This window comes from Chrysochloris asiatica, unplaced genomic scaffold (assembly GCF_000296735.1).
Source record: "Chrysochloris asiatica unplaced genomic scaffold, ChrAsi1.0 scaffold00089, whole genome shotgun sequence".
NCBI classification, from domain to species: Eukaryota; Metazoa; Chordata; class Mammalia; order Afrosoricida; family Chrysochloridae; genus Chrysochloris; species Chrysochloris asiatica.
The window spans coordinates 8,390,198-8,400,530 of record NW_006408607.1 but is presented as its reverse complement, the minus strand read 5'-3'; the positions used below and the strand labels follow the sequence as shown (position 1 = coordinate 8,400,530).

Genomic DNA, 10,333 nt, shown 5'->3' with positions numbered 1-10,333 from the left:
CCAGGATCGGACATTGTTTCGTTCTGCTGTGCATGGGGTCGCTATGAGTCGGTTCCAACTTGATGGCACCTGACAACAACAACAACAAGGCAATAAAGATTTGTTTGTTTCTCAACTTGACTTGTGAACTATTGATACTCATGTATTAAATGATGAATTAAATAACTGAGAGATTAGTTACAAAACTAATGCTTTAGAAACCATACAATTTTATTGAAGTTTGTATTTTTTTGTAAGACCAACGCTGTTTTTTCCCTAAGAGGCAAAGTAACTTATTTTCTTGCTTTAGAAGTCTTTTTGAAGGTGAATTTCAGCCCTTTACTTATATATTAACTGAGACCTTTTAGAAGCATCTGTTATATTTAAAGTTATTTTTAAGCCTTTTGACATGTATAAAACTAAACATTTTCTTGTGCTATTTTACTTAGTAAATTGCATGTTAATTCTTTATCAGTATAAGTACAGAATGTACATATTATAGCTTATAGCATCACCTGAAAATTGTTAAATGATGTGGAGAGAGAGAACAGAGATTGTAAACTGCCATTTTAGGTCAAAGGCATATGCTTTGTTCATGGAAGTTTTCTAAACAGAACTCGTGTCAATGTGAAATAAAAACCAGTCTCACAATCAAAAAAAGGAGAAGATGGAAGGAATACATAGAGTTACTGTACCAAAAAGAATTGATCAATATTCAGCCATAGCAAAAGGTCATCATAAATCCATGGTATCAAAGAAAGAAGTCCAGGTTACACTGAAGGCAGTAGTGAAAACCAAGGCTTCAGGAATTGATGGGATACCAATTGAAATGTTTCAGCAATGTGATACAATACTGGAAACACTTGTCAAGTCTAAGACATGTGAAAGACCACTACGTGGCAAACTGACAGGAAAAGATTGATGTTGTTGTTGTTCAAGTGTCGTTGAGACGGTTCTGACTCATAATGACCCTGTATATGGTTTCCTGGGCTTTCTAAATGTTTGCAGGAGCAGAAAGCCTCATTTCTCCTACTGAGTGACTGGCAGGCTTAAACCATGGAACTTGTGGTTCGCAGTCTACTGCTTATTGTATGGAACCACTGTGCTCCCTGAAGACATCAATATCCATGCCCAATCCAAAGAAGGGTGGTCCAACAGAATACAAAAATTGTTGAACAATGTCATTAATATCACATGCTAGTAAAATTTTGCTGAAGATTATTCAAAAGGGAACTGCCAGAAATTCATGCCAGATTCAAAAGAGGACATACATCGAGGGATATCAATGCTGACATCAGGTGTGTCTTGGGTAAAAATGGAAAGTATAAAAAAGATGTTTACCTGTGTGTCATTGGCTATGCAAACTCACTCAGCAGTGTGGCTCATAGCAAACTATGGATAACATTACAAAGGATGGGAATTCCAGAACACTTAATTGTGCTCATGCAGAACCTGTACACAAATCAACAGACAGTTGTTCAAAAAGAACTAGGGGATACTATGTGGCTTAAAATCAGGAAAGGTTTGCGTCAGAGTTATATCCGTTTACCATACTTATTCAATCTGTATGCTGAGCAAATGATCCTCGAAGTCAGGCTATATGAAGATGAATTAGGCATCAGGACTGGAGGAAGGCTCATTGACAGTTTATGATATGCAGATGGCACAATCTTGCTTGCTTGAAGGGAAGAGGACTTGGAGCAATTATTGATAAAAATAAAAAAGTGTAACCTTCAATATGGACTACATATTAACAGAAAGAAAACAAGAATCCTTACAACTGGACAAAGGAAAAAAAAAGCATCATGACAAATGGAGAAAAGATTGAAGTTGTCAAGGGTTTAATTTTTCTCAAATTCACAATCAATGTCTATGGAAGCAACAGTCAAGAAAGGGAACAATAAATTGCATTGGGCAAGGAGTGTTGGTTGTATAGCGATTTAGGAAACGGGCTGCTAACGGAAAGGCCGGAGGTTCTATTCCACCTCCTGCTCAATGAGAAAAAGATGAGGCTGTCTGCTACTTTACATCCCACTTTGATGAGTAGTGACTGGGATCTTAAAAGCTCATGAGTGACTATCTAAAGTGCATCTATTAGTCTCTCCCTCTCCAGAAGACTGAAGAAAACTGAAGGTGCTTAGAAACAATTAGTCCGGTGGACTAATGGACCATGTGAACAGCAGTCTCTACAACTCTGAGACCAGAAGAACTAGATGGTGCTTGGCTACTACTAGTAAATGCTCTGAAGAGGATCACAATATAAGTTCCTTCATGTTGCTGTTGTTGTTAAGTGTCATTGAGTTGGCTCAGACTCACAGTGACTTTAAATAGGGTTTCTGATGAGTGGCAAGTGGGTTTGAACTTCTGACCTTAGGGTTTAAACCAACCTTGTGGTCCAGTGCATTATTCTGTAGCGCCACACCAGGACTCCTAAGTTCCTTTATTTGTTGTTATGTGCCTTGGAGTCGGCTCCAACTAATAGCAACCCTGTACAGGGTTTCCGAGGCTGTAAATCTTTATGGGAACAGAAAGCCTCATCTTTCTCCCTTGGAAGAGCTGGTAGTTTCAAACTGCTGACCTTGTGGTTTGCAGCCCGATTCATAACCACTACACTACCAGAGCTCCTTAAGTTCCTTTATAGAGCCCAAGAAAATGTAGAACAAAACTCAAAATCATTAAGTTTGCTGATGGGCTAGCGACTTGTGAGAGCCCTGAGACTATGGCACTTAGTCACTCTCCAGGTCTAGAAATGAACTCAAGCTCATGGATCAATTTTCAGCCGAATAATAGACTAGCTCTACTGTGATGGTCAGCTTGTTGCTGTGATTCTGGAAGTTATGCCACCAGAATTTTAAATACCAGCAGTCACCAATGGTGGGCAGGTGGTATTTAAGAGCTTCCAGACTAAGAAAAACTAAGAAGGAGAGACAGACTACTTCCAAATATTTACTCACTGAAAACCTTATGAATGAATATCAGTGGAAAACTGTCAGGTAGTACCAGAATATTGAATATTGAAACATGATGAAGAACACCAGAATATTGTCAGCTATAGTCCTGGAAAATGAGGCCCTCAGGTTGGAAGGTACTCAGAAGACAACTGGAGAAGAGCTGCCTCCTCAAAGTGGAATTGACCATGATGACACAAAAGGAGTAAAGCTTTTAGGACCTTCATTTATTGATAGGGCACAATCGAAAATAAGGAGAAACAACAGTAAACATCCTCTAATAATCGGAACATTGGAATGTAAGAAATAGAATCTAGGCAAATAGGAAGTTGTCAAAATGAAATGGAATGAATAAATGCCGATATCCTAGACATTAGAGAGCTGAATTGGACAGGGATTGGTCATTTTGAATCTGACAACCACATGGTTTACTATGACAATAATGAGAAATTGCAGAGGAATGGCGTTGCATTCATCATGAAAAAGAACATTTCAAGATCTACCTTGAAGTACAATGGTTCCTGTAACAGGATAAAATCCATATGACTACAAGGAAGACTAGAGTCCTGATGTGGCACTGTGGGATAAACACTGAACCAAAAGGCCGGTTTAAATATCAAGGTCAGCAGTTCAAACTTACCAGTTGCTCCTCAGAAACCCTATACAGGATCACTATGACTTATGATGGCATTGAACAACAACAACAACAAGGAAGACCAGTTAATACAACTGTTATTCGCATTTACACACCAACCATTAAAGCCAGTGGTGATGAAATTGAAGAATTCTACCAATTTTTTCCGTCTGAAATTGATCAAACATGCAGTTCAGATATACTGATAATTATGAGCAATTGAAATGCAAAGGTTGGAAACAAAAAGGATCAGTTTTGGGAAAACATGACCTTGGCAAAAGAAATGATGATGGAGATGGCATGATAGAATTTTGCAAGACCAATGACTTCTTCGGTGCAAATAACTTTTTAAACAGCATAAAACATGACAATACACATGGACCTCACCAGATGAATTACACAGAAATCAAATAGACCACATCTGTGGAAAGAAACGGATGAAAAGCTCCATATCATCAGTCAAAACAAGGCCAGGGCAGACTGAGGAACAGACCCTCAATTACTCACATGCAAATTCAGGCTGAAGCTGAAGAAAATTAAAACAAATCCACATGATCCAAAATATAACCTTGAACATATCCCACCTGAATTTAGAGATCATCTTAAGAGCAGATTTGATGAATTAAACATTAATGATCAAAGATCAGAAGAGTTGTGAGATGATATCAAGAACATCATACAAGAAGAAAGCAAATGGTCATTAAGAAGACAACAAAGAAGGAAAAGACAGAAATGGATGTCAAAAGAGACTGAAACTTTCTCTCCAGTGTAGAGATGCTAAAGCAAAAGGAAGAAGTGAGGAGGTACAAGAGCTGAACAGAGAATTGCAAAAGTCAGCTCAAGAAGACAAATTCAAATATTATAACAAAATGTTCAAAGATCTGGAATGAGAAAAACAGAAGGGAAGAACACATTCAGCATTTCTCAAGCTGAGGGAACAGAAGAAAAAAATTCAAACCTCGACTTGTGGTATCAAAGGATTCTATGGCAAAATACTAAATAATGAAGAAAGCATCAAAAGAAGATGGAAAGAATACACACAGCCACTGTACCAAAAAGAAATAGTTGATGTTCTACTGTTTTAAAAGGTAGCATATGATCAAGAGCCAATGAACCTGAAGGAAGAAGTCCAAGGTGCATTGAAGTCATTGGCAAAGAACAAGGCACCAGGAATTGATGGAATACAAATTGAAATCTTTCAACAAAGTGATATGACACTCGAGGCATTCACTCATCTATGCCAAGAAATTTGGAAGACAGCTACCTGGCCAACCAACTGACTGGATGAGATCCATATTTGTGACCTTTCCAAAGAGAGGTGACCCAACAGAATGCAGAAATCATTGGACAATATCATTGATATCCCACGTGAGTAAAGTATCACTAAAGGTAATACAGAAACGGCTGCAAGCATACATTGGCAGAGAACTTCCAGAGGTTCAAGCTGGTTTCAGAAGAGGCTGTGGAATGAGGAATATCTTTGCTGACGTCAGATGGATCTTGGCTGAAAGCAGAGAATACCAGAAAGATGTTTACCTGTGCTTTATTGACTACGCAAAGGCTTTTGATTTTGTACATCATGACAAACTATGGACAACATTGCGAAGTATTAGTATTTCAGAATACTTAGTTATGCTCATGAGGAATCTATACATAGACCAAGAGGAAATCGTTTGAACAAAACAAGGGAACAGCAAATGGTTTAAAATTAGTGTAAGCGTGTGCTCCAGGGTTGCATTCTTTCACCATTCAATCTGTATGCTGAACAAATAATCAGAGAAGCTGGATTATATGAAGAAAGATGTGTCATCAGGATTCGAGGAAGGCTCATTAACAACCTGTGATATGCAGATGATCCAACCTTGCTTGCTGAAAGTGAAGAGGTCTTAAAATACTTATTGACGAAGATCAAAGACCACAGCCTTCGGTAATATATTGCACTTCAATATAAAGAAAACAAAATTCCTTATCACTGGATCAATAAATAACATCAAGATAAATGGAGAAAAGGTTGAAGTTGTCAAAGACTTCATTTTGCTCAAATTAACCATCAACACTCATGGAAACAGCAGTCAAAAAAATCAAGCAATGTATTTTCATTAGACAAATCTGCTGCACAAGACCTCTTTAAAGTGTGCAAGGGCAAAGATGTCAGCTTGAGGACTAAGGGGTGCCTGACCCAAGCCCTGGTATTTTCAAAAACTTCATATGCTTGTGAAGTTGGACAATGAATAAGAAAGAATTGATGCATTTGAGTCATGGTGTTGGAAGAGAATCTTAAAAGCACCATGGACCACCAAAAGAACAAAAAAGTCTGTGTTGGAAGAAGTACAACCAGAAGGCTCCCTGAAAGCCAGGATGGCCAGACTTTATGTCTCATACTTTGGACATATTCTCAGTAGGGACCAGTTCCTGGAGAAGAACATCATACCTGGTAAAGTGGAGGGTCAGATAAAAAGCAGAAGACCCCCAACGATGTGGATTGGCACAGTGGCAACAGCAATGGCCTCAAGCATAGCAAAGATTGTAAGGTTGGTGCAGGGCTGGACAGTGCTTCCTTCTGTCCCACATGGAGTGGTTATGAGTTGGTACCAACTCAAAGGCACCTAACAACAACAACAACAGCAAACATGGGGGGAATGCCAACACTGGGGTGGTATGCACAATCCACTATTTGTGATCCAAAGGACCTTGGGAACTTCCATAGCCTATGGACAGACAACAATCAAAGAGTTAGTAGAGGAGCAACCCAGGAGCAGCAGAAGCAGAACCAAAAGTCAGAGCTGCAGTCAGGGTAGACTGGTGGGTTTCTTAGTCCGTGGGAGAAGTAAAGCTGAATGCCTTTGGGAAGGAGTCTCACTTGTGGCTTTCAGGCACTTTATTGAGGAGCTAAATTTGCTGACCCATGGAGTTAGAACTGAAGACTTCAGACTGAAGCTTATAGTGGACTGTCCTTTGGCCATTTATCAGTAGTTTTCAAAGAGCTTTTAAACGTTGCTGGAGCAGAGACACCTGCTTGTGGGTATGGCTGGAGAGAGCTTGTCCTGCCTGGAAGAACTGTGTCCTGAGTAATTCTAATCCTGAATTTGAACCTGTGAATTTTAAATGCGATCAGTATAACCTGGGAGTTCGGTGTGGCCATTGCAATGAATTATTAAACCCAATTGAGAAGTGAAGAGTACAGTGGGACAGACGGTTTGTGTCAGAACTGGCAAGAAAGGGTAGAGGCTGTCAGCCTCGTAGGAATCAGTCTTATGCTGATGCTGATGGTGATTCTTCTCCTTCCCCGTGTTGAAATTAGAAGGGTCAGACCTCACCTCTATACTCTTTACAGTTGCCTATTTGAGATCAAAAGGGCAACATTTGCCTAAGGACAAAGTTCAAAAGCCTTTGGAAAGAAGGAATGGAAACCGGAAACACAGGGAAGTGGAATAAGAGATGTTTCATTGAAGTCAGTGAGATGAAACAAAATTTGTACAATTTGTTGAGTAGAAAACTGATATGTTCTGTAAACCTACACCTAATTCACAATGAAAAGAAAGAAAGAAAAAAAGATTTGCAGTTTCAGAAATCCTAAAAAGCAGTTCTACATTGTCCTATCGGGCCACCATGAGTCAGAATGGAGGCAGTGGGTTTCATTGGGTAAATCTCCTACAAAAAAACAATCTCCAAAAAACACCTTTTTAAAACGTTTAAGAGCAAAGATGTCACTGAGGAATAAGGTAAAACTAGACGATGTAATTTTCAGTAGCTTCATATGCATGTGAAAGTTGGACAGTGAATAAGGAAGGCCATAGAAGAATTGATGCATTTGAATTATGGTGTTGATGGAGAATCTTAAAAGTACCATGGACTGCTAGAAGAACAAACAAATCTGTGTTAGAAGTACAACCAGGATGCTCCTTAGAAGCCAGGATGGCCAGACTTTGCGCCTCATACTTTGAATATATTATTAGGAGGAACCAGTCCCTGAAGAATGACATCATGCTTGGTAAAATGGAGTGTCAGCGAAAAAGTGGAAGGCCCCTAAAAAGATGGATTGACACAGTGGCAGGAGCAATGGTCTTAAGCGTAGCAATGATTGTCAGATTGGCACACGACTGAGCAGTGTTTTGTTCTGTTGTGCATAAGGTCGTTATGAGTTGGAACCAACTTGACGGCACTTAACAATAACAACAACAAGAGGAATCCCTAAGATCATCACAGTGGAATACCCTTTAAAATTGGAACTCAAATCATCCCTGGAGGTCGCCTATCAGCCAAAAGACAAAATGGCTCGTAAAATAAAAATATCACCTGTGAGTACGGTCTCTAGACAATCATCTAAGCGAGATCTAATAGTTAACATTCACCTTAGACCAAATATGAGAATGTAAGAGGTGACAATGAAAAGAAATGAATGCAAACCAAACAACCAGAATGGAACTAATGAGAATGCTGACATGTTGTGGAAAAGGTAAACAATGTCACTGAACAATATGGGTGTTGCTGTTACTAAGTGCCATCAAGAAGGTTCCAACTCATAGCAACCCTGTATAGGGTTTCTGAGGTTTGGCAGGTGGGTTTGAACCACTGATCTTTCAGTTAGCAGTACAGTGCTTATCCTACAGTGACACATCAGGCTTTGCTCTGTAAATTCTCTCCAAAATCACAATACTGTCATGTCTGACAAGTGGCTATACTCCATGACCCGCACGGAGAGATTAAACCCAAGTAGGGGCAACGGGAGATTAGGAAAAATAGGAAGACACAAGGCACAAAATGAAATAAGTAAAGTTGGGACCAGGTGGGACACAGCACTCTGATGGAGATACTGTGACTCCAACCTAGGTCAGCGCATTTATTACATACACAATCAAAGGAGAGTCCTGGGGGAAGGGAAAAGAGTGCAAAACGCATTTGGTGTATAGATGCAAGCAGTAAGTGAGACTTTATCAGAAGAATATAGTTGCTAGGGAAACAGAGATAGGGCAGCTAGATGTTTTTGCAGACTAAACTGAAGGCCATGGCTGTGTACAAGGAAAGACTTTGAAAATCCCTTGTTCTCTGAGGCAACCCTTCCAAGTTCCTCAGGGGACAGCCTGACCTGAGAGCAGCCCAATTTTCTGGACCACAACTGTTTAGTTGCAATTCTTCGGTTAAACTACCTCCAAGTCTGAGACCTTCAGTTCAAATCACTCCCAAAACAATACAAGCTTTCTTAAAGGGGCTGGGCAGAGCTGTTCATTCCCCTTTCCTTTTTGTACAAAACAGAGAGAGAGATCACATGTTTAAACCCTTTTTTCAAAATTCTTTTTTTAATGAACAGAAGTACAACCTCTTGGAACTTCAAACCTTCATGAGGAGAGGCATTCCGACTTTTGGTCCCATGGAAGCCAGGTGCTTGCTAAAGGGTGGCTGATGTCTTTAAGAGTATGGATTCTGGAGTTCATATGTCACCTACTGTGTGCCTTTGCAAGTTACTTTGCATCTTAACCTCAGTTTCCCCATCTGTAAAAAGGGGATAATAATTGCACCTGCAGATCCTTTGGTGACACCAATAGTATGTTCTCTGCTACTAAATTAAAGATCGGTGGTCGAAAGCCACTCCACAGCACCACAGGAGAAAGGTCAGGCAATGTGCTTACATAAAGAGTGTTGTTGTTGGATGCCCAGCCAAAAACACCCCAAGGAGTAGTTCTACTCTGCAAAACATGGGATCGTTGTGAATTGGAATTAACTCAAGGGCAACAGGTAATTAAAAATTTTAATAGTTCTTAAACATAGGCCTATTGTGAGGTTACAAATTATTGTAAAGGTGCCTGGTGGGTGGGTACTTTGTGATCTAAAGTATTAATGACTGTTGGTAAGCGCCATTGAGTCAGTTTCGACTCATATTGACCCTGAATAGGTTTTCAAGGAGTGACTGGTGGGTTTTAACCACCGACCTTGCAGTTAGCAGTTCATTACTCATCCTACAGCATCACACCAGGACTTCTATTTACTACCAGAGCCTTGTTTTTGTTATTCTTGTTATGAGCCGTTGAGTCGGTTTCAGCTCACAACTACCTTGTACATGGTGTCCAAGGAATAGCTGGTGAGTTCGAACCACTAACCTTGTAGGTCTAACTGACCTTGCAGTCCAGCGCTTATCCTACAGCACCACACAGGTCTTGTTTTTAGTCAGTTTTAAATTTAGAAAGGAGGAAAGTGGAAAGAATAATGCATAAAACTATATGCAGCAATAGTAAGCGCATAAAAAATTTACAGACACTTATGCAAAGGTACAGTTAATGGTAATATTTTAACCCAGACTTCCTAGAAAACAGGGCCTTAGGCAAAAACTTATGTAACAATAATACATTCGTGAATGCAACCCCAAGGAAGGAAAAATGAGGCGAAAGGGCAAATGAGACAAGGAAGGAGGGGGAAAAAAAGTCAAAAGGATGAATCAAGCTGATCATATCAGCTGGCTGCTGAATCTCCTCCAATTTTTCCACAGGAAACAACTGGGTCTTGGGACAGTAGATGGAAGGAAGGAGAACTATGGAGCTCCCTCTGCCTTCTGGCTTCCATCAGCCAAAGGTTACTAAAGGAGTTAAGGACTCCCCACACTTCTGAATCATGCCACCTGCCCCACTGCCAGCTGCTCATGAAGCCAGATCCCCTCAACAGCAGGGACATTGTCCATCTATGTGTTAAACTAGCAAGTGAATGGAAGCCAGTAGCACTCCCCAACTGTACACCTGCTGCCTGCAGCCTGCAGCTCTTCAGCAATCTTAATACCTCTGTA

At 40.1% G+C, this 10,333-nt stretch overlaps 1 pseudogene; it reads left to right on the top strand.

Annotated features, from left to right (window-relative positions):
* The window catches only part of LOC102835971, an 11,249-nt pseudogene extending 1,116 nt beyond the window's left edge, over window positions 1-10,133 (top strand).
* The last annotated feature ends 200 nt before the right edge of the window (window positions 10,134-10,333 follow it).